Source organism: Palaemon carinicauda, chromosome 44, assembly GCF_036898095.1.
Source record: "Palaemon carinicauda isolate YSFRI2023 chromosome 44, ASM3689809v2, whole genome shotgun sequence".
In the NCBI taxonomy this organism is placed as follows: Eukaryota; Metazoa; Arthropoda; class Malacostraca; order Decapoda; family Palaemonidae; genus Palaemon; species Palaemon carinicauda.
The window spans coordinates 46,177,951-46,204,456 of record NC_090768.1 but is presented as its reverse complement, the minus strand read 5'-3'; the positions used below and the strand labels follow the sequence as shown (position 1 = coordinate 46,204,456).

Genomic DNA, 26,506 nt, shown 5'->3' with positions numbered 1-26,506 from the left:
CTCCACTTACGGAAGTACTTGAGACCCTTCAACTAACCCATCTTCCCATCGAGAAAACCCATATCGCTAGCAAGGCGCTTTCTTTCTTTTATTTTTATCCCACTTTTTAACTGCTCTTTTTCGGATGGGTTTCATAAACTTTTGTTTTTATTCCAGTCTTCCTTGAATTTTCTTGCTGAAAAATGCAATTTAATTTCCTTTGATAACTTGGCGCAGTAACGAGTTTTTATATTACATAAATTTGGATAAATATGCAAATTTTGATATACCTTAGTATTGAAATTTATCTTCGTTTAATCACTTAACAGTTTGGGTAAACCACAATCTAACGTTCACTCTTGAGACTAATCCTGCGAAGTTTTAAGATAATTTGGTATTCAATATATTCAGAGGAAATGTTTTTATTATTTCATTCTTCCATGATTTGATTATTATTCTCCTGTCTATTCTTCAGCTACCGACTCACATCTTAATTTGTTGAACAGACATTTGCTGTCTATTAAATTTCTTATCCCTGATCCTGCTGTTAATCTCTGACGCTGTCGTTCAGTTAGTTCTTTGTACAATATGGATAAGATTTTTCATAATTCTGCCCATCCTATGTATTCAGTCCTTTCCTTAGTGTACCAGCCTGTATTATTATTATTATTATTATTATTATTATTATTATTATTATTAGTTAAACTACAACCCTAGTTGGAAAAGCAGGATGCCATGCACCCAAGAGCTCCAGCAGGGAAAAATAGCCTAGTGAGGAAAGTAAATAAGTAAACTACAAGAGAAGTAATGAACAATTATGATACATTAAGAACAGTAACAACTTGAAAATAAACTATAAAAGTAGATTTATGTCAGTCTGTTCAACATAAAAACATTCGCTGCAAGTTTGAACTTTTGAAGTTCCAACAGTTCTAATACCTGATTCGGAAGATCATTCCACAACTTTGGTCACAGTTGGAATTGTATTGAGCCTCATGATGGAGAATTAACGGAATATTACTATAGTCAATATCATTTACTTTATGAACAACAAAGAATTAATTTATCATGGGCTTGTATTTTTAAATGTTATTATTTTGAGGTTAGACCTAACCATCGAATTATCATACTTTGAAGTATTAACAGTATCGTAGGGCTACACATCAATTATAATATAGTTACATGTTGAAAAAATAATTGGATCTCAGTCCTACTTTGTTGTACACCGAATTGGCTAATAACTTCAATTGATTTTATTTATCGAAGATTTAAGTATTTGGTAAAGTTTGAGATCAGCAGGAAATAGTCTTCATATACTACCTCTAAGACAGTCTTGTTTTACTCGAGAATGGAGAACAAACATGTCAATATCAAACGATGATTATCATTAACCTGTATCTCAAGTTCACCGAATCGAACGCAGACATTCATAGAATCACAGATGTGAACAAAAACATCTGAGTTACTGGAACCACTCCTTACATAATACAATTTTCTTTGTTTTTATCAAACTCTGTATATATGTATGTATGTATACATGTATGTATGTATGTATGTATATATATATATATATATATATATATATATATATATATATATATATATATATATATATATATATAGTGAGATCGGTGTTACTATATGGACATGAGTCATGGTAGGATAGGACGATAAAACAATCTCCAATAGGTTTAGTAGATTTGAGTACAAAGCCCTCAGAAGGATATTAGTAGTTAAATGGCGGGACAGGATTTGAACTGAAACTATTAGATAGATTACTCGAGTGCCATATGTAGATGAGGGGTAGATGGAGATGGTTTGGGCATGCACTTTGCACTCCCCTTGAGAGATTAGTTCACCAAACGTTCAACCTGGCTCCACAAGGCACTAGAAGAGTAGGGAGACCCAGGCCTACATTGCTGAGGACAATGAAGCGCGAAGTGGATGATGAATGGAGAAGTATTGAATTAAACGTTCAAGATATAGACGACTGGTGTAATCTAACCGAGGTCCTTTACGTCAATAGGCGTAGGAATAGATAATATATATATATATATATATATATATATATATATATATATATATATATATATATATATATATATATATATATATATATATATATATATATATATATATATATATATATATCCTTTCTGAGTTGGGATAATTTTACGTCGTTATAGGGTTTGCATATCGCCATGATCAGCAAAGCTAACCTAGGTTGGTTGGTTGCGAGCCATCAGACTCAAATCTCCCATCACCATTCGGCATTGTACCAGCGAGGTGATGAAAACTGGCCAAACCCCAGACATCAATGGACATGCTTGAGGCCTTTGTCCAGCAGTGGAATAGAAACGGCTACATTTGTGTATGCGTTTGTGTGTGTGTATATATATATATATATATATATATATATATATATATATATATATATATATATATATATATATATATATATATATATATATATATATATATATATATATATCGTGGGATGATATGTATTGTCCGCAATCATTAAAAACTTCTTTCCACTTGCTAAAGGGACTATTCTTAAAATAAGGGATACAAAAAAGAAATATAAATTCACCATAATGTGGAATAATTGTCAATGATTCCGCTTCAAGAGATGGTTGTCATGTAGCAGTGGGCGAATTTTCTTACTGCAAAGGTGAATGATTTTGACTATAGTTATGCAGTTGCTTCTTATAATTTTGATTTTTCCACAATAAGCCTCGATACTACACGGCATTTTATAAGGTTTTTCCAGCCTGTGGAGTGATCATAATCTGGCAGTTGAATTGGTATAACTTCAGAAGTTCAAACTTGTGATAAAGGATGATAAAAAAGTTTCGTTTCATAGTTTATGTATGACTGATCTGTTTTAATGTTTTTGATCTTAATATATTCTGTGATTAGTATATTATTCTTGGATAACTTATTCATTATTTCTCTATTTCCTTGCTGGACTGAGTTGCTTTCCGAATTGGAGCTTATGTGGTTGTTAGGTTTGTAGCAAGTTGCTTTTCCAACTAAGATTATTGCTTGGCTGGTACTAAAGATAATGATACGCCAGTTACGATTTGTGATTTCATTTGTAAACAATGGATTAAAACTAAAGTTAGACGGGCACTATGGTATATTTCAATGAAATATATTTAATCATTAAATCGTCACTGTAGTTGAAATAGATGAAATAGACTTTTGAGTGTATATTATGTGAATTTATCTGTTGTTGGTGTGTTTCGTGCACTTTTAGTTGAAATTGCCTGATTTACCGTGTATTTTTTAACAGACAGTAAATGGGTAGCAATGTCTCTTAACGTGAAGTTTGTCGGTGAATCGATTCAGCGGTTTATAGGTAATAACATCCAACATTTTCTCTCAACACCCTTGTCATGAAAGCAATATATGATCGCATATTGGCCTTGTAAAACAATTTGATTGTTTATTTCCTCATAAAATGGACAGGTTACTTTAGTTCTGCATATTACGTTTTATAACTATCCTTAAGATGATTTGTTTGTATCTATTTTTAGTTCGTTATACTATTTCGAATCTGTTCGCCTTCGTGAATTTTGTCTCGGATGAGAGGATATATATATATACATATATATATATATATATATATATATATATATATATATATATATATATATATATATATATATATATATATATACATACGATGATTCATGTTTTCATTCAAGATATGAATTATGTGAATTCACAAAATTATCAAAATTTCAAATGATTCCAGATTCATCAATACTGGATTGAGGTAGACCAAAATTTAATGATTCTTGAATAAGAACATAAGCACCAGTAGACAGTAGACTTTTCTCGGGAGTATGTGTGTGTGTGTGTATATATATATATATATATATATATATATATATATATATATATATATGTATTATCTGTGTATATATATATATATATATATATATATATATGTGTATATATTTTCACAAAAACTCATGCTGTGTATATATGTTATGTATTATTTATATTAATGGTTAAAACAATTGCCACATTACACTTTACTGTTATCTCGAATATTATGTTCATTACAGTGATCGGAAGATTTTAGTCTACCTTAGTAAATCTGTACTTTTAAAGAGTAATTTGAAGACCAGTGCAGTATAGAGAATAGTTTGAGTGCTTGCACTTTTGGTTAACTACCTTCCTGCAATTGTTAACATCCTTTCTGCAATCGTTAACATCCTTTCTGTAATCATATTTCGTTAGTTTCATGAGCAGTTCATGCCATGTGTTTGATCCAGTCCCGTTCCAATGTCTTTATATTTTCTGCCTGTCATATTAATACTTGCTTTTATTTTATTTATTCATCTTTTTTTTTAGAAACGTAGATAAATTTATTGTTTGTTATTGTGTGTTGATATTTACATTCTTGCACGCTGGTTAATCCTTGACATGTTAATTTTTAAAGTACACTTATAATTCGTGCATTTAGGCTGTAAATAATATGTAGAGTTTGTAGGTCAGTTATTTTACTTAGGTGAATGTGCCACAGACCTCTTAATGTCTTACGTACGCGAAACTCGAATCCACGAAGGAAAGGAAGAGGATATCAGGATTCCATAGCATCAGCTACACATCAAGCAAACAGCATAGTATTTAATTTTTCTGTGCCATAATATCCACTACAGTGTACAGTAAAGATTTGCTGAGGCCTTTTTATTGGCTAGATTCCTGGCACTTCCATTTTATTTCATTCGAATCAATTGTTATTTCTTATTTGATTCAGACACATGACTCCCCTTTTCCCGTACAAAATATATCATTTATTGCTCCAGCAGAATTATTGTCATCTTTGGTGTGGACCTCTGGTTCTCATCACCAGTTTTCCTACATCCTTTCCAAATCAACATAACTGTTAGCTCTTAGGTAAATATTTTGTTTTTAAAGTATCAGTGTACTTTGTAGACTGCAAGAATTTAGAGTTCGGGTTACAGATATGATAGAATGTCAGGTGCAATTTGATATTATTTTAAAAAGTTCTTTATCTTACACACACAAACACACACACACATAAACACGTGTTATCTTCTCCCAGTTTCACTTATGAATAGAAATATTTTACCGTAATGTGGCTGCTTTATTTTAAAAGCCATGACAGGGAAGACCATTGCTTTCATATTCCATCCAGAGGAGGGAACCGACTGCTACTAATACAACCCAATTCAGTTTTATTGACCAAGAAATCAACAGTAATTTTATAATAGAAATATTGCAATTCCTTCATGGAGGAATGAGTCCAGGCTTGATGTAACAAAAATTATCAAGAAAATAAAACAATAATTGTTCAATAACAACAAAATAATTTAGACATTTTAATAGACTGTTGCTATCTTACGCACAATGGTCTTAATGGAACTTTCAAGGTGTTCAGCGAATATAATGCAATTGATAGACATAGAAACTAGTCATGCTTGAATTGTTGCAAGGTCATTTCCGTCTTACACTGATCTCTCAATGTTGTCTCCCTATTTGGACAATTTTGCCAAATAAATTCACATGCAATGTCAGATTTTCAAAAATTTTAAGATAATGTGACAATTTCTTAGGAAATGAATGCAACGCTTTTGGATATTCAGACGTTAAAGTCTGTGTAATTATCTATGTTTTATAGGCAGTAGGAAGGTTATGAATAAATATTATCGTAAGGTAGCATGAGAACAAAAGATTCATGAGGATTTATCGTCAATTGAATGTAATGACAAAAAGTATAAAAGTAAAGTATACGTGGAGAGTGTCAATAGCAAAGAGAAGAGATAAAACACATTTTTACTGGAGTGAATTATCAGAAAGCTTAATGGCTCTAACATTGTGCGCGTAAGGCATAATCTGGAAGAAATCTGTATGTACACATTTGTTTTCATTGTAATATCAGTCATTGAGTGAATGTCGGAGGGACGGCTGTCTTTGAGGAGAAAATACTCTCTCTCTCTCTCTCTCTCTCTCTCTCTCTCTCTCTCTCTCTCTCTCTCTCTCTCTCTCTCTCTCTCTCTAAGGGATTTCTGGTTTCCACATTGGATGTATAAAGGGTACCAGTAAGTTCAAGTTGTGTACTGTAAATATTCAATGGGTTGATGCAAAGTTTTATACCCTCAAAGATTGTTACAGAATCAGCAAGGTTGAGGAACCATGTTCAAACAAAATATACTCTCATAATGGAACTGATTTTTGCTTACTCGTCCCCTTTTTAGTGTCTCTCTGGAGAACTTGTATTGGTTTTTTTAGGGGTAGAGGGACCTGAGGATGTTGCATTATTGGAAAGAGATCTGCCGGCAAAGGCATGTAATTTCCTTGCTTTGGACTACCTTTCCTAGAAATGTCAGTTTCTCAATTCTGTTTTAGCAGTTCCACAGATGAAAACCAGTAGCAGCTCACCAATGGGTTTATAGGTTTCTTTGGTAAGCATGCTTCCTCAGCAAAATGTTATTTTGTTTGCTTTATATTCTTGTTTTCAAGTTGTACTCCTTTTTTAAAGATTATAATGTTCGATTCGGTATATTTACTCACGTGTATTATGCCAGAAAAGATTTTAACCGCTTGAATTATAAGTCTTGTTTTTATTCTACTTTAAAATGATCTAATTGGAAGTTTTTTTTTTTATGTTTATATCGTTCATTTTTTTCTCTTCGTATTGTTGATACAATTCTGTTAATTCACCTTCTCTCTCTCTCTTCCCCGGTGTTCGAGTAAAACAAATCCTTGAAATATTTCTAAATTCTCGCAAATAAGGGATAGTTTTTCCTTAGCTTGCCTGATTGTGGCATTGAATTGCAGTGTATAAGTGTATACATTTATGATTGCACACATGTATTAAAAGAGTATTCTTACATACATCATCTTAAGAAGACTTTTTAACACCATTTTTAATTTTTTATTTTGATGCAAGTTGGAAAGTCAGTCCGTTGATGAAAAAAGAAAAAAAAAATCCTTCGTTCTTTTGGAATAATTGCTTTCTCGTAGTGTAGTCTCTACGGGTTTTTTTCAACATGCACACAAGGAAGATGCGTAAATTTGTCTCAGGAAGCTAAAGTTTTACAAGTTTTTAGTTCATCGATGATTTTACAACTAATGTAACCTATGAATACTGCAGTAACAAGAGACTGTTTCTCTCTAGAGGCACATTTTTGATCTTAGAAAACCGCTTTATGTTGGGATTATGTATGTGTGCATTTTCTGTAAATGTTGATGCATTCTGTTGTGGAAGGATTGGCTGTCGGTAGTAATTGCCTGGATACTTTTTTATTTTAACGATTTTCAAGAAAGTAGATCACGAGAGGGGGGGGGGGTTGTTACCGAAATTTTATAGAAGATTTTTATTCTTGTGATTTGTAGTTGAGATGGATAGGGAGTATAATTTACACTGTTCATTTCTGTAATTTCTCCCGCCATATATTTTGGCTAGAAATTAAGAATAATACCAGCGTTCTATTGGAAATTGAAACTTTATTTTTAAAACATCTATAGCTCTTGCTACTTCATTGATGTCGTAGACAACAGATCAAAGTGGAAAGTGGAGTGTCCTTATTTTTTTCTTAGCCTTTGTGAAAGGCATCCTATTGTTTTTATTTCAGTGCCTCTCTTTATGTCGAGGTAACTTGAGATATTGATAAAGCTCTATTATTCCACGTTCAAAGATGAGGAGCGTCAATGAATATCATAAACCTAAAAGAGAATCCGTCGTGTGTAAAAGCAAGAATTGAATATACAGGATTTTTTACGATGATGAAAAAAGTACCGAACACAAAAGGTTTTATCATAAGTATTTTTAATCGAATATGGTGAGACCATAGTTTCCCATCAGTTTGGGAACGACATTATATTAGCTTTTTTAAAACTTGGAAAGGTCAAAGTTTTAGCTGAAAGCTATCGTCCAATTGCATTGACATGTGTCGATTCATGGAAAAATAAATGGTCAATGCAAGGCTTGTATGGATACTATCAAAGAGGAGTATTTTATCACTACTTCACTATGGGTTTAAAGAATGTATTCTACATTGGATACACTTGTTCGTTTAGAGTCATCGGTTTACGAGTCATTTGTTTCCTAGAAACATCATGTAATAGTGTTCTTTGGTCTTTGAAAAAGCATATGATACCACATTGAGGTATGGTATCCTTAAAACTGTCCATGAGTTTAGTGTAAGAGGTGAGTTGCCTTTATTCATAGTTTTAGTTGTAAACGTGTGCTCCCTTTAACATCCTCTATCTTTACAGAAGAGCTGTATGGTATCCTTACTGCTATTTAGAAAATAGCAGTAATGAAAGAAGGTAATGTTACTAATTTTAGTGATGCAAAAAGTGTGTTGCGGGCACTAACGGTTTTTAATCCAACCAACCGTTTAGTTTTCAAAATTTTAGAGTGGTTCTATATTTGTTGCTCTGTCCCGGCTCATGTGGGTGTGCCTAGTAATTAAGCAGCAGACAAATTAGCAAAACAGGGAGCAGACAAATTACTTCCTGAAAGATATCGTCTTCCTAGTAATGACTTTTTGCCTGATATGAAGAAAAATCTCTTGGTGATGTTTGGCAACGATGCTGGAATTCTGTTGATCAGAATAAGATGAAGGAAATAACAAATCCCATACCTCCATACCTCTGTCGACTTAGAATTGGACCCACACGTTTGACTCAGGAGTTCCTGACGACTGACAGGTGTCAGGCATTTTGTGATGATTGTTTGTTTACTCTGACTGTGAGGCATTTACTTAATGAATGTCCCAGTCTTGTGGGTATCAGGGAACAATTCCGGTTTAAAGCTCGTAGTGAGGATGGCGGTACATCCTCACCAAGATTCTTGGAGGGGACATTTTTTTTATGATGCCAGTGGCATTTTTCAGTTTGTATGGGAAGCTGGCCTTCTTACTCGTTTTTAAACATATTAAATGTTAAAATTTTTATTGTCAAGTTATTTATAAATTCCTGTTTTTATTTTATGTTTTTATCTTAGTTAATAATTATTACTTAAGCATACTTAAATCGGCATCAATGACCACTGATGTTATGATGCCAGATAATTACAAATCATTCATTTATTCCGGTATGCTATTTTGTTCACTCAAATCTTATTGTTGAAGGAAGACCGATGTTTAATACTCTTTAAGATAGTAAATTTATTTCTCTGGTATTATTATATCCTGAAGTAATTTTGAATCGGATCCTTTTATGAAGTTCTTGAAGTTTTTTTTTTCTTTTTTTTCCCACGACAGTATGCGTTTCTTCCTAGTTTCGTTTTCTGAATATTTTAGTACTAACCGGCTCTATTCTACCCTTATTGGAAGTTTGGCACATGGATGGGTAGCTGTTCATTCCATTGTTCTTTACGGTAATATGAAAAGTAATCACTCATTCATCTCGAAATCCTGTACTTTTTAATCTTTACTCTTATTTGTTCCTTTGACAAGAGGCTTTATCTTGCAAGTTGAAGTGCTGCTCTTCAAACCTGCGTTGCTGCGTGCTACCGCTTCATATCTAGGGATGTAGTATGCTACAGGTGGTACGGTTGGTAATTAAGGAAAGTGGGACGGTTATTAAAAACTGAGAAACTTTTTATTATATATGTTAGGTGAAAAGGTAGGTATTTTTGGATGAAGATAAAAATGAAAGGTATTATAAGCTAAAGAAATTATTTGAAAAACAGCTGTAAGATGAATATAGTGGAACTGGTGCTAGAACGGAACTTTTTGGGTAGTATGTTATTAGGTTGATGACTGAATCGGCGTAAAGGGGTTCGTGTTTTACTAGGGCTAACATAATTGAAACCATTTTCATTTTCGTCATTGTTTCAAAATGTAGATAATACATTGAAAGAAGATGATGAAACTTTCGTGTAAATCTAATAGTAGAATAACACGAATATGAAAATTTTATACACTGTATTTGGAATATTCCCAATCATAGACGGTAGACCCTGAAATCTGAAAATATTCTATTGCATTCAACATAAAACTTTTGGGATATTATGGTTGATGGTTTCCAGAAGAGGACAATTCTCTGGACTTCATTGTCTAGGAATCTATTTTTCTCACTTGTAAAGAGGATGAGTAACATTTTTTTGTCTTATTCCAAAGCAAAGAATTAGGATTATTTACATGAAGTCAATCACCTTTGGACTCTCGGAGTATTTCATTGATTTAAATCGCATGAACATATAAATCAACCTAACAAGTAAAGATAGTTTTACGATGAAAACATAATTGTTAGTAAAGAGTATGGTCCCAAATCAAGCAACCCCATCATTTTATAATGCATCAATTATTTACCATCATGGCCAGGCTTTTTCTTTCAAAAGTATGATGTCTAATGATTAGAGGTAATGTTAGCACAGAACTGCCAGTTCACAACAGTGATTCAGAGCCTGCTTGTCATAATTGTATTACAAAGATTCGATGTCACTAAGTCCCATGAATATCTGATTTGATGTATAAAAGGCATAATATTAACCATAGTTTTTAAGTTTCATTAGGGTCACGGTCATTTTAATACAACATGGTACTAAATGGCGTCGCCAGTCCCAGCGCTGGTCAATATGACCTAAACTTATTAATGTAACTAGTTTACTTATCTAGAAACAGTGTCATAAAAGGTGAAATTGACGTAATACTTCATAGATTTTTTATCCTTAAACTGTCATTGCATTTTACCCATTCCCAATAGGGAAGATAAATGTGAAGCAAAACATATTAATTGAAAAAAAAAAACAAGAAGAGAAATTATTAAAAAAAAGGAACGTAATGGTAAAAGACCTAAGACCTACCGGTATAGCTGTATTAAATATTTCATATAAGATATTCATAGTGATGAAAGAGGAAATAGCAAATCACCTAAGGATAAATATGGAAGATAATAAATACCAAGTTGGATTTACATGACGTGGCAGAATAGAAGACATCTTTATCTTACAAGATTATATAGAAGAGTGTCATAGAAATAAGAAACCCCTTATAGTAACTGCTATAGTTTTTAGCAAAGCCTTGGTCTCGAAAAAAGGTGTGACACCCCTTATAGTAACTGCTATAGATTTTAGTAAAGCCTTAGACTCTAAAAAGGGGAGTATTAATGAAAGTTTTAAAATAATGCAGAATCCACACCAAAATCGTAAACGAGAAATAGAACAAGAAAGGGAGGCTACGAGTCTGAGAAAACTGGGGAGCACAGAATCTACTTCACTTTTTAAGTGAATTACATACATAATCATAAGGAAAATAGAAGAGGAAGGAATCGGTTTTAGAGATGGTTTATTAGAGATAGGATCAATATTCTTTGCAGATGATGTCTTGGTGATCACGGAAAAAATAGAGAATGCAAAACGCAACATACAGCTTTTAGTAGAAGCTAGAAAATAATGAGGGATAAAAATAGATAAAGGGAAAGCAATATTATGACAGAACATGAAAGACGGCGAGATTACTTAGAGGGAATCAAAGTAGGAGAAAATTTAACATTCTCTGGAATTAAATTTGACAGTAGAGGAACATATATATTTAAAACACAAAAAAGGGAAATAATAATAAGAATACAGAAACTAGCTAGTTTAACATACACGATCGTAGCGAAAAGTTGTAGTAAAGTACTAGTAGGAAAACCGTTTTGGAAAAGTATCGCGTTACCATTTATTCTGTATGGATCAATTGTTATAAACCTGATAGAGACTGGAAAGTACAAATGATGGAAAATGGGGTACAGTATAGAGGAAAATATTAGGTGCCACTAAAAGTGTGGCTAATACTATGTCATATAGAGGGATAGGGGTATCGACTATGAATTTAAGGGAGATAATGAAAACAGTAACCCTGGACATGAAAGAAAAAGAAGGAAGATGGTGGAAACAACTAGCAAAGTACCTGCAAGAAATAAACCTGGATATAAATCACATTAGAGGAATGCCTTTGGGAAAAATAAAATCGGAAACCAAATATTAGGATAGTGAAAAATGGAAAGATTTAGAAAGTAAAGTGCTTAGAAATATACAGGAAGTGGAAGAAAGCAATTAACAAAATAGCAAATATTTGACAATACATTGCCATCAGTAATATACTGCAGAGCAAGAACAAATACGTTAAAAGTAAACGTTATAATAGACACAAAGCAGTAATTGCAAGAAGAAATTTTTGTGAAAATAAGAAAGAAAATTTTACCCATTTTTTATTATGCCAGAAATATAGAAATGAGATAAATGAATCGAGTTAAAACAACCAAATGAAGAAGACTTAAAGAAAATATGATTGTATTTCTTCAGTGAAAGGGGATATCGAAGGGAAGAAAGAAATCTTGACATGTGGAGAAAAAGACAAAATATAAAAGAAATGAAAGCTAAAAGCTAAAATATATCGCAAGATCACTAGAGGCGCCGTTCCCAAGGCTATGCCTAGACTCTGAACGTGAATCTGAACAACAGGAATTGGATGAAATTTTAACTATGTAATACATGAAGCTATGTTAAATAAAGTCAAGGCGCTTAGAATCGTTAGTTTACCGAGAGTTCATCGTTATTAACAGTAAAGACTACATGACATCATAATTAGTTAGTGTAAGGGGAGCTGCATTGTTTTGATAACCTTTTGTTCTGAAGTTGGTATAATTTCATTAACTCGTGATATTTTGAGCATGTAGCCAAGTTTCAAGTCAATGAAAGGAAGGAAGTAGTATGGACAGCAGCCCCATGAATAATACCATCGTTGTCAGCACTTAAATTTCATGCACATATCGTTCCCTATACTTTGTTACCTGTCAGGTATTTACATGAGGATAACAATATAATTTCTTTGCTTTTTACTCATAGCATTGATTATTTCTCTCGGCAAATAATGAGAACCAGTTTTGCACTACCACTTCAACTAATATCAATATATTGTTTAATTACCTCCCATTGTGGATGTTGGATAATGCCATAACCGAGCCGGATTTCAAATCTTTCAATTCATTTTGAGTGGGAGCAGGATGATTCTCCAATTTCGATGCCGTCCTTATGTAACTCGAGGGTTATATTGACTCTCCAGTTGATGACCTTAAAGATACTCGAGTACAAGAAGAGAAGGACCTATGGTTAAGTCTATCAATTTTAGCCTGACGTGTTTGCGTCTCCCGACTTATCAGACGTCATTATTTTTCTTAAAGAGTCTGAGACTGTCATAGGTATCCGAATAAGGCTCTGGCACTACAAGAAAAAATGTGGGACGACTTAATATGCAAATATCAATTTACGCATTGAATACAAAATACAAGAAAAAAAAACTAGGATAAACTAATTCTAGTACCTCTTATGAGTTGTATGTGATTGTTTTTTTTTTATTTTATTATGATGGAATATGATATTAAGGGGTTTTAGAATAGATTTTTTAATACTTGCATAATGATTGGTCATTGTAGCCCAATGTTATTACTCCTTACTTATTCGTACGTGTGTCAGTATTATTCTGTTGGTTACGTAATCTAGGACGAGAGAGAGAGAGAGAGAGAGAGAGAGAGAGAGAGAGAGAGAGAGAGAGAGATAAGCATCCTTTATAATATCCTCATGGTGTCCTTGATAATTAGCGGGTCTGAGATTTTATATAACGTCATTCGCTTGTTCAGAAATATTTGGGAAAAAAAAGATCAGCTTCTCGTTGAAAGGAAAACTGCCCAGTTTGCATTTTTCTTAACTTTTTTAATTCTATCGATTTAAGTGCTGTTCTATAATGCTTCCGTATTACAGTCTGCTTTTGGAAGCAACTTGTTCGAGTTTTAATGTTGCTTGTTTTATATACTTCGGTATTCGACTTCATATGTTAGGTTTTTGCATATGTTTGTAAGGAAGACACTTCGGACTTCAAGGCAGATTATTAAATGGTTTGTTAACTGAGAAATTTAACGTAAAATTTATAATCATCTCTTGTTAAGTCTTTTCTGTCTTCATAAGCAAAACCCCACCTTTTACTGTCTGATTTTAACCTTTGGTGCAAAGTAGTTAATGAAAAAGTCATCTTAGCAGAATAGGCTTTGTAGTATACATTTAAAAAAAATGGATACAGTTATAGAAGCCTATATTTTTAAACATCGAATTTTGATAGCTAATGGTGTTGAAGATAAATGGTGTAACTGAAATTTCTGTTTTCATTTGATCTTCCTACCCTATAAAAGGATGAGGTGTTACTGAAATATTGAGGCATTAGAAATATCATGGCGGCCTTTCTTTGAGCTTGGTCGCTGCTTATTGAAAATAATGAGACTTGGATAAATGTCTCTCGTCAAAGACCACAGACTTAGCAGTTTTATTGACCGGCTCTATTTTAAGCTGACATACCAGAAATTGTTAATAACATTGTTCCTCGCCTTAATGAATGGGAGAAGTGTATAAAACTCGCGAACTCGATACTACAGCGGATTTTTTTGACAAGGATGAGAAAAGATCGGTTTTTTTTTATTGATGATTCGATAAAATGATACCCTCAGAATGAGGATAATATTATTATCCCAAGGCAATTATTTAGTTAAGGACAGTCGTGTATTGGATATGAGAGAGAGAGAGAGAGAGAGAGAGAGAGAGAGAGAGAGAGAGAGAGATAGTTTTTTTTCGTTGCCGAGTGAAGCTGTAAGGGTCCTCGTATTGTTTCAGAGGCTGCATAATCGATTGGAACGCTTGAGGTCCATATTTGGATATCCAAGCTAAGCGCTTAGCTTTATTCCCCTTTTCATTATTTGTCTCCTCAGCTCATCTCTTATACTGTAAATTATGAAATTTTTTTTGGGAGGGAATAGTTGTGTTTACTCATAATTATCTTGATTCCGAACCCTCTCTCTCTCTTATATACATACATTATATATATATATATATATATATATATATATATATATATATATATATATATATATATATATATATGTGTGTGTGTGTGCGCGTGCGCGTGCGTGTGTGAGTGTCGCCCGTATTTTTTATTCTCAACATTAAACTAACACCCTTAGCCGCACAAGTCACTGCCCTTAATATTCCTTGGGTGCTAAATCATGAATAAATCTCATGCAGTTTTTATTATTATTATTATTATTATTATTATTATTATTATTATTATTATTATTATTATTATTATTACCCAAGCTACAACGCTAGTTGGTTGAAGGCAAAGGCTCGCTGCGTATCATTCTCTCTCTCTCTCTCTCTCTCTCTCTCTCTCTCTCTCTCTCTCTCTCTCTCTCTCTCTCTCTCTCTCTCTCTCTCTCTCTCTCTCTCTCTCTCAATATTTTCCAACCCTGTCAGCTAGTCTTTCTGTCTGTCTGTCTAATATATCTTTGTGTTTCTAAGACTGAAATACATTTACATAATTTAATGGCATAAACACGGAATATGTTTCGCTCTGGTAATTTAACTTGTCTCTACCGAGAACTGACTGTAAATATATAAAATTGTTCGCATACATTACGTCATCGAGTTAATATAACGCTGTAGGTGGTGATATACAGTAATGCCATAACAAATCTGATTAATTAAATCAATTGATAAACTTATGTGTACGCCAAGATATAAAGCTATTATTGAGTTATATTGAGAAATAATAATTGTTTTTGTATCAAGTTATCCTTGTAACAAGAAGCTAGCGGTAATGATCACATAACGTGGTTCTTTGGTTGAAAACTGTTTTGCTAAGCTAGAGTTATATAATTATTAAATAAAGGTATTTAAATTACACATACATGTATGTTTTCAACATAAGAAGTATTATTACTGAGGCAATAACACTTAAAGTACCTTACCGATCATGAGCCTCTTGTGTAATACACTTAAAGAATATGCTAATTACTTCATATACCTACACAGGTTCACTACCCAAGTATATATATATATATATATATATATATATATATATATATATATATATATATATATATATATATATATATATATGTATGTATATATGTATATATATGTATATATATATTATTCATATATATATATATATATATATATATATATATATATATATATATATATATATATATATATATTTATTCATATATATACACATATATTCATATATATTCATTTATATATATTCCTATACAGTATATGTAATATATATATATATCATTTATATATATATATATATATATATATATATATATATATATATATATATATATATATATGTGTGTGTGTGTGTGTGTGTGTGTGTGTCATCATGAACTCGAATCATGAAACCGCACCAGCGTTGAAACACTTCGCAAGACACCGCAATGTCACTGCAACAACTCGCCGTAACATGCCCGTCACACATCGCACGGGTCCAGGGCCACGCCGCCCAACAATGGTATTTTTTGGCTCTCACCGCATTGGTTTACTGTCGGTTTTTTGCGAAGCCACGCCGTAACTGCCCGTAACACAAAATTGCGTAAGTGTAAACCTAACTTAACTTGTGCAATTTCCTAGAGGGCTTACAGGAAGCACGTCTAATCCTCCGCAGTAGTTTACACGTGCCTTTCGCTGTCTTTGAGATTCTGAATATTAATGCCACTCGTTTCCAACACCTTTTTCATGCAATACGTTTAACCCTTTCGAAGTGTTTTTACCTGCCCTTCCGAACACTTCTGAATTTTAATGTTTTTTTCCAAACTGTTCCTGCTTGTTTCACCCTCATGACCAATCTCAGAATATTCTGAGAGAGAGAGAGAGAGAGAGGAGAGAGAGAGAGAGAGAGAGAGAGAGAGAGAGAGAGAGAGAGAGAGAGAGAGTTATATACGAGCATATGAGCGTGTATGTTTATAAATTTTTCACCACCCTTCAAAAACTTGACTTACGTTATATGTTCCTGTTGCTGCAAAAAAGACCATAATTTAAAGAAGACGGGATATCGAGAAGAAATTAATCTCCAAGGAATAGACTGGTAATTAAGTTTTATTACTTTTTTTCTTCTCTAGTTTTTAACAACGTGTTTTCACAAGTACGGGCTTTTAGCAAAATATAAGTCTGGCTGGCTAATTCTGAGTTCCATGCAAATGTATAAGAATTGTCTAATTCATGGCTTTCAGCATTGAACGTAGAGTCGTTTCCTTCTGAAAGTTATTTTTAAAGAAACACAATGATTCCCTTGTGTTTGTCAAACTTATTCAAGTTTTAGTAACCACGTCATTGAGTAATATCAAATCTTTAGTTTATCTGGTAAGTACTTGAAATACAAATGTGTAAAAATGTTTATTGCTCTAGCTATATTCTGTATTCTTAAGTTACTTTGTGTAATGACTAAGATAGACAAGTAAAATAGTTTTAGAAGGGAACCAATGTTTTGAATTGGAAGTAGAACTTTTGATGATGACCGGGATACTGTATATATTTTTTTAAGTTTACAATTAAGAATCTATTTTCCGGAATGTATTTGAATTTGACCAACCTTATTCATATTGCGTAATATATCCGATTGTTCATAGGTTACCAGAAATCAATCAATCAATCAATATGGAATAGTTAGATTATGACTGAAAAAATTCCCTTGAGTCAGACTGGTATTATTAAATGTTTGCAGCAGTGTATTCACTGAATATACTAATTACTGATTAAGAAAAATAATGTATGGATGACTTCATCCAAATAATGAAGCTATTTATTAGGATAATTCGATTAGAATTTCCGCTAAATCAGCCAGTGTTCCAAAGTTCAGGTCTTATTTTTTCAAGTTAATAATGAGCCTAACTGAATCATTGAAAAGTTAATAGAGTATTGACATTGTAAACCATGCTTCAGAGAGCAGCAAAATAGAGAAGAATAACTATTATCTTTTCAGGGAAGTTTATAATGTGGACATTGATTCTGACCGAAAACAGCTTTATTACAAGCGTAATTTTTTTTTTTTTTTTTTTTTATTTAAGGAGAATATCGGTGTCATGGTAAATATTCATTACACAAGGACTTAGTTTATAGGATTCCAACGAACGAAACCAAAATAATCATAAGATTCAAAGGAATTTAGAATATTCCAAACGTCGCAGCCGTCTTTAAAGAGCAAGAGAGACATGGATGAAATACATAGATATCCTATGGATGAAATATATAAATCGTTTAGAATGTCTGGTTTCACCGGTGTCAAATACGTGGACAAAGGGTGTTACTTGCTCGTTTAGGTACTCGCGTACTTTTCTAGTTGAAAGCAAACCCTATATTTCTAGAATCTGCCATTTCATTGTATGTTATGCTTTTAAATTATTCGTCAAAGCCTAGTGATAACCTGATATAAGGTGAAGGTACATTTTTGGATACTGTTAGGCCTATCATCATAGCTAGTGTTGTAAGATTAATATTTTATTCTTGAAGGACTGTAGCGTAGTGAAATTTTCAATGATCTGTCATCTATTTGTCAAAAATCTATAATAATCTTGTAAAACTTATAACTCAAAAAAAAGAAAAAGAAATAACTTTACTAGATTTCACGAAATAGTAACCTTATTAGAATGATAATATTTAGAGATGAATCATGAGTATTCAGGTGTGTTACTAAAAGGGACATTGCATTATTTGATTATGCCAGGGAGGCGGCCTCTTTTAACTTTTAACTTTTTAACTCTATTAAGAAAATATATTTATCATAATTGAGATTTAAATATTTACCTATAAGACGCTTCAAATTTTGAAATGAGCATCAGGTGTTAATGCCTTTGATCATTATTGTACAACCGAATTCATGCACCTAATGTTTGTAACTTATATTAAATTGACACGTGCTACTGCCAGCAATGATCCCTTGAAACCTGGTTACATACAGTAAGCCTATCGGTATGTGGGCACAAGGCAAGTCCACCTAAATTTACAGAAACATAGTAAATATTTCTAGTTGAAACGTTTTCCGTCCAAGGATATCTAAAGAGATTGAAATTTGTAGCAGTCAGTCTCCAATCTTTTATCATCCATCTAATTATGAAAAGTTATATTTATAGTCAAATTTGAGCAAATTCTCTTCTTTTAAATCAAACTTAGTCTGATTTCTCGTTTGCATGAATGCTTTGTATTTTGGACATGGACTACAGTGTATTAGACAATACTTAATAGTGATTTGGCAATAGTCATTAATGCATTGTTGTTATCAAAGATTCTCGTTTGAACTGTGTTTTACATATCTGTAAGCTACCACGAATGAAGAGAGGCATGCTTTGCGCTATAGGTTACAATTAAAACGAAAGAGAATTGTGGCGTTAATCTTATAATCCAACTTGAGCGAGATGTATACTGTTTATTCTGTAAGGGCATTTATCGAATCAAAGTCAAATGTCAGCATCACTGAATAAACTTGGCCAACACGTTTGTTTTGATAACATACAATGATGAGCCAATAAACTCTTGTGGGTGTACAGTAATTGTCAAATGTTAATGATGAATTGCTTGATTGAATTAACACTTGTCATAAAATGGTGTTTATGGAGCTGAATATTTAAGAGCGAGGCTTATAGTAGCCTTTCTTTCGATTGAAACGTGCCATGCTTTCTCAATTTTGTTCGTTTATACTATACAAAAGATCTGAACTGCATGCTCTCTCTCTCTCTCTCTCTCTCTCTCTCTCTCTCTCTCTCTCTCTCTCTCTCTCTCTCTCTCTCTCTCTCTCTCTCTCTGCCGACCTTATTAAAATGCAAATTGAGATCTTGAACATATTGTTCATAGTATAGCCGCAACAGTTCATGTCTTCAGACATTAAGAATTTTTTCCGTCATAGCTATCTTGTTACAGCGAACTGGATTACACTGCAGTTCCATTCATGGTCTATATTCAACAAAATTAAGTGTAGAATTTAGGCGTGCCAAAAAAGGTTGTATTTTTGCCAGGGCACCAGCCACCAGTTGAGATACTACCGCTAGAGAGTTATGAGGTCCTTTGACTAGCCAGACAGTACTACATTGGACCGTTCTCTCTTGTTACGGTTCATTTTTCGAGAAATTGATTTCGAGCATTTTGTTTTCGAACAATTTACCTGGAATCCCATTATATATATGTGTATATATGAATATATATATATATATATATATATATATATATATATATATATATATATGTTATTTATGCATATGTATGTATATATTTATATATAAGTATGTATATGCATATATATGTATATATATATACATACACACACATATATATATATATATATACATACACACACACACACACACACATATATATATATATATATATATATATATATATATATATATTTATTTGTCGCATATTCGTCACAAATACAAGGTATTTTATGAATTAAATAATTTATTACTTTATCTACATTGGTCTGTGGTATAGTTTCCTCCTTTTGCATCGTGTTCTTCTTGTCGATAATAGTATTGATATTTTACTGTATGACACCAATACCAAGGACATAAAATTTCATGATTCTGAAGCAGTAAATGCACATTTTTCATCTTTACACTCGAGAGGGTATTGACGGGCTCCATGCCAATTTTCTGTTGGCTTGAATATGGAGAAACAAAATATGCAATGGAGTTGAACGATTCATAACCATAAGGAATGTAATAACCAAACTGATAAGACTCCGGAGACGGTTACGTGTATCCATTGATTAAAGGCTTTTTCTTTTCTAAAAGATGACAGAACAGGCAGCTTAATGACATGTTCTATACATAGACCTGAGATGAAGGTCAAATATGACTGCAGAAAAAGAAAAACATATTTAATTCCTCAAAATAATGTTGTATTAAGTCCCATGAATGTTCAGGGAAAAAATTATTGATTTTACTGTCAAAATATTCTTCAAAGAATTTTTTTTTCTTAACAACTCTCCCATATTCTTTAATGTTTGTAAATATTAGACTTTGATCGATTCATCCTGAAAAAATTGCTTACTATCAATTATAATCAACATTAAAGCATTGAAATAATAAATACACTTGGAATTTAGACAATCTATACCATTCTCCACTCGCATTACATTAAAATGTGTGTTTATAATGTACAAAAGTGAGAATAAAAGAGGAGAAATGATGACAACTTGAGTAGCGATGAGAAGAATTTGAGAATAATTCTGTGAATTCCTTTTGAGTTTTGTATGTTCACTTGTGTGTATATTAGTTAGTAGATATAACTATATATATATATATATATATATATATATATATATATATATATATATATATATATATATATATATATATATGTTGAGTAGGGAAAACATTCTCTCTCTCTCTCTCTCTCTCTCTCTCTCTCTCTCTCTCTCTCTCTCTCTCTCTCTCTCTCTCTCTCTCATCATCATCTTTACATTAGTGTGGAGCTTTACCCGCGAGGAAGAATATTGAAGAGACACGTGTGCTTCAAAATGATCGAGTAAATGCCCAAGAGAGTGAGTGTGTATCATATAACAAAAGTTATTTACTTTAGAATTTTGCTGTTGAAACATTGAAGACTTCTGTTTTGAAGTACATAGAAAGTAATTTCCGTTTTATTCAAGGAACCCTGAATTTCATCCTTGGAAAGAACATATTATTAGTGGAAAATAAACTGGAGCCCATCAATGATGATGAATAACCCTATACATGAAATTTTCAATCAAATCAAGGTAAATATGGCCGTATGTTCCACTCCCTTGGTGATGATTATTTTGGCAATCAAATAGACGTATAAATATATCCTGCTGAAGAAGAATCTGCGTTAAGTGTGCAGAAGGGTTTTGGAAAATGCATTAAAGAGCATAGATGGAAGAGGACATGCCACCTCAGATAGATAACGAATTAGATGTTAAAAAGATCTTGGCAATTACAAACTTAAGAGGAAATGCGTGTGAATAAAAAAATGTATGGTTAGAAGAATACAGGGATATAATTCCAGTTTAAAAAAGGAGGGGAGAAGGTGACAAAGAGCTTTATGGAAAATGAAAAGTATTTCTACAAGCGAGGTAAGGCAAGGAGTAAAGGTGAAGAACGAAGGGATCTTGAAATAAAAGATGCATATATTTTATAAAGATGAGGTCTGAAGTGAATGTAGTCATGGGTCTAATGAGATTATCTCGAGAATTATGTGAATGTGTTGGATAAAACTGATGCAAGAGGTGGGGGTTTGATATTAGGTTGAGAATACTGCACTTATAAAAGTGAATGTTGTGGATGCAAGGGCAGTTAAGAGTATAAAGAATTAAGACTTTAGGTCTACGAGTTAATGGGATTACAAGTCAGATTATGTAGTTGAGCGTAGGGCTGCTGAACAACAACTAAGATGAATAATTGTTCCATTGTATGAAGATAAGGATTGTGGAGACTGTGAAGAGTTGTAAGGACGTGCATTTACTAATTAGACCTGGTAAAGTGTGTGATAGGATTTCGAATAAGAAAGTGAAGACTTGTAGCGGAAGAACACAATGGCACTGGTTTAGACCAGGAATAGTATTCTGGGATTACGTGGTAGTTAGGTAACAGATATGTGGAAAGTTTGAACGTAAAAAGATAAACTGTATTTGTCGTATAAGAACATTGGAAATATTACGATTCAACCAATAAAGAAACAATTTATGGGTGTTAAGGAAGTAGGGTTTCGAATAGAAAGATTTCTATCAAGAGAGTAGAGAAGGCCATTATATATATATATATATATATATATATATATATATATATATATATATATATTATTTTATATATGTAATATGTATATTATATGTAATATGTATATTATATATATGTAATATGCATATTATATATATGTAATTTGTATGTCATATAGATGTAATATGTATATCATATAGATGTAATATTCATATTATATATATGTAATATGTATATCATATATATGTAATATGTATATTATATATATGTAATATGTATATATATATTATATATATATACATATATACACGTGTGTACATATATATATATATATATATATATATATATATATATATATATGCATGTATGTAGTGAAGTCATGAATAGGAGATATAAATGGAATAATTTGATTAATATACCTGAAGGTGAGGAAGACGTTGATGTGGAATTGAATGAATTCAGTGTGTTTGAGGTTGAATCTTTCAGTAAAAATCTTGTGATGGAAAGCTTCTGGATACGATGGAATAACTGCTGAGATTATATTGGCCGAAAATGAAGTGACTCCAAGAATACTTACAAGATTTTTGTGTAGAATGTAGCGTGAAGAGGCAAATGGGAGTTGGGAGTCTTGGTAAAAATGAAAAAAAAAGGATATCTGACTGATTGCAATAATTGCAGAGGCGTCACACTTACATCAGTTGTCATGAAAATATATACAGTAGTATGCTCATTCTAAGGAGACTGAAGAGGAAGATTGATGAAAAGCTGAGAGATGAACAAGCAGAATTTCGAAAAGGTAGTTGTTCTGACCAAATTTTCATTTTAAGACATGAGGTACAGTAATGTGTAGAATATGGAAATCCACCTTTGATGGCATTTGTGGACTATAAAAAAGCCTTTGCTAGTGTGCACCAACTAATTGTATGGAGAGTCCTGCTTTATTATGGAGTTCCTCTTGAATATGTGAATTTAATTAAGTGTTCATGAGCATAGGAAAGGCAATGTTAATGTTAGTGGAGTCCTTTCAAACTAATTTCCAGTGGACAGTGGAGTACTCAAAGGGAATGTGTTCTCACCTGTGTTGTTTATAGTCTTCATGGATTTTGTAATGCATAGAACAGTTGGGGATGGTGGAGAAGGATTAGTCTCGATTGGTAACCGGAAATTAGCAGACCTACGAGTATGCAGATGGCACTGTTCATATTAACAGATCACCAAAGGACTTGCAAAGCTTGTTTAGCAGATTGCATGGAATGTCACATGATGTTAGGCTCAAGATAAATAGAAGAAAGTCATAGATGATTAGAACGAAATATGCAATGGAAGATGAAATATCATTGGAAGGAGAAAGGATTATTGAGATGGCATCATTTAAATATTTAGGAACCCTGATCTCTAATACGGGATCTCTAGAATTTGAGTTTAATGAAAGATTGGAAAAAGTAAATCAGACAATGGCTAGGTTAAGTCAAATTTGGAAATCAAGTCGCCTAAAATTACAAATTTCAACAGGCCTCCACGAGGCACTAGAAGAGTAGGAAACCCCTGGTCTTCATGGTTAAGTACTGTGAAGCGTGAGGTAGATGATGAATGGAGAAGTATTGATTTAAAAGCTCTAAATAGAGACGACTGGCGAAATCTAACCGAGGCACTTTGCGTCAGTGGCCGTAGTAGGAGATGAGTATGATGTATGGATGTATATATGTGTATATGCATGTGTGTATATATATATATATATATATATATATATATATATATATATATATATATATATATATATATATATATATACATATATATATATATATATATATATATATATATATAAAAATGTGTATATATATATATATATATATATATATATATATATATATATATATATATAAATGTGTATATATATATATATATAAATGTGTGTATATATATATATAATATATATAAATGTGTATATAAATATATATATATATATATATATATAAATGTGTATATATATATATATATATATATATATATATATAATGTGTATATATATATATATATATATATATATATATATATATATATATAAATGTGTGTATATATATATATATATATATATATATATATATTATATATAATATGTGTGTGTATATATATATGTATATATTTATAAATAACAAAGATAGTGTCTATGTAGGTCTGAAATTAAGCTGTATCTGTACAAGGATGAACTCTAGGGGTCGAATGATGTGAGAATAGATATGCATGTAAAGTTGTGGGGAAAAAGGTCAAAAATTGATGTTGGAATGTTCATATTTGTGAATACAGTACTGATATAGGAGAGATAAGAAAAAATGCAGAAACTTTTAAAAAGTTTTAATGTGATTGCATGAGGAGAAAGGTAGAGCAAGCATGAGGAAAAGTAATAGGGTTATTATGGTTAATGGAGAATTGTTAGATGGAGCAGTGAAAGGGGATAGTAGAAGAATGGGACTTTTGACTTTTGTAAATATTATGAATACATTTTAACAGTTGTTAGGATGAGGTTATAAGTATTGCGGATAAGTTTTGATAAAGTATGATGAGAGAAGAGGGGACTCGTAGAATAGGTGAAAATAGAGGTAGGTATGAGTAAAAGATTTGGAAGACCCGTAAAATATATATGGAACCTAAGGTGGTAATTTAGGAAGTGATTTTTGTGTTTACTCTGATAATTAAGAGTGAATATTAAAAACAAATTAGTTAGTTAACGTTAAAGGTGTTGTTGTAGAAAGATTAGACAACAATTGATTTTGGGAAAATCTGTAGTTTAGATGTGTTAGGCGGGAGAAGGAGGTGGAGAACTTGGAAAGTGTGAGATAAAGGGCATTATACAGACTTTAGAACGGGAACGTTTTGATATTCATGGAAGAACTTTCTCCAAGAATGCGTTAGAACATTAAAGTTAAACGTTTTTGTCTACGAGGGTGGGTTGACCATCGTGAAAATACATTTGCTTTCGAGAGTTAAAGGCTCAGGAAGAAATATTGCTGGTATCTTTACCCAAGAAATGTTGCATGAAATAACTTCCGGCGCCACTCTCTCCAAGGGAAAAAAACATTGTATGCCATATAGTCTTTAAATTCATGACAAAAGAAGGGTGATGCATAGTCAATTCATCCCTTCTCCAGAACCGATGAATTATTAAGAAAAACATATGCGTATTAACCAATATGAAAACACTTCAAATATGTATGTATATATATATATATATATATATATATATATATATATATATATATATATATTAATATATATATATATATATATATATATATATATATATATATATATATATATATATATATATATATATATATATATATATATGTATATATATATATATATATATATATATATATATATATATATATATATACATATATATATATATATATATATATATATATATATATATATATATATATATATATATATATATATATATATATATATATATATATATATATATATATATATACATACATACATACATACGTCAATTCACAATAACATTATTTATTGGCTGTTAAGTCATTTTATATGTATGTATATCTATAAACAACAAATATATGACCTACTATCACACTATATTTGTTATTGCTCCAAATTACGTGACTGAACATATTGATATAAGTGAGCAACATTTCCTTATCTTATGTCCAAATCATGAATACCCTATTCTAAGGCTATTCCTTTGTCCTCATGGTATCTGTCCTGAATATCCCTGGATGATATGAAATCCTTCCGGTACGGTGGTCAGATGACATCACAAGGAAGATCGACATCTCGCTTGATAGAAATTTCTCCCTTTGAGTTGTCAAACGAACAATTCTTTGAAAATATTTTATGATGTAACCGGAACTTTACCTTCTCTTTCATTTCCTCATACTGTAGGATCTTTAATTATATACATGTTATGTTGTTTTCTTGTAGGTATGGTTTTTAGATTCGGTGACAACCTTCAATTAAT

General features: G+C 31.9%; 1 protein-coding gene across 2 annotated transcripts in view; it reads left to right on the top strand.

Annotated features, from left to right (window-relative positions):
- LOC137634466 (uncharacterized) overlaps positions 1 to 26,506 on the top strand; it is a 281,610-nt gene that overhangs the window by 104,374 nt on the left and 150,730 nt on the right. The gene's annotated exons all lie outside the window — the stretch shown is intronic.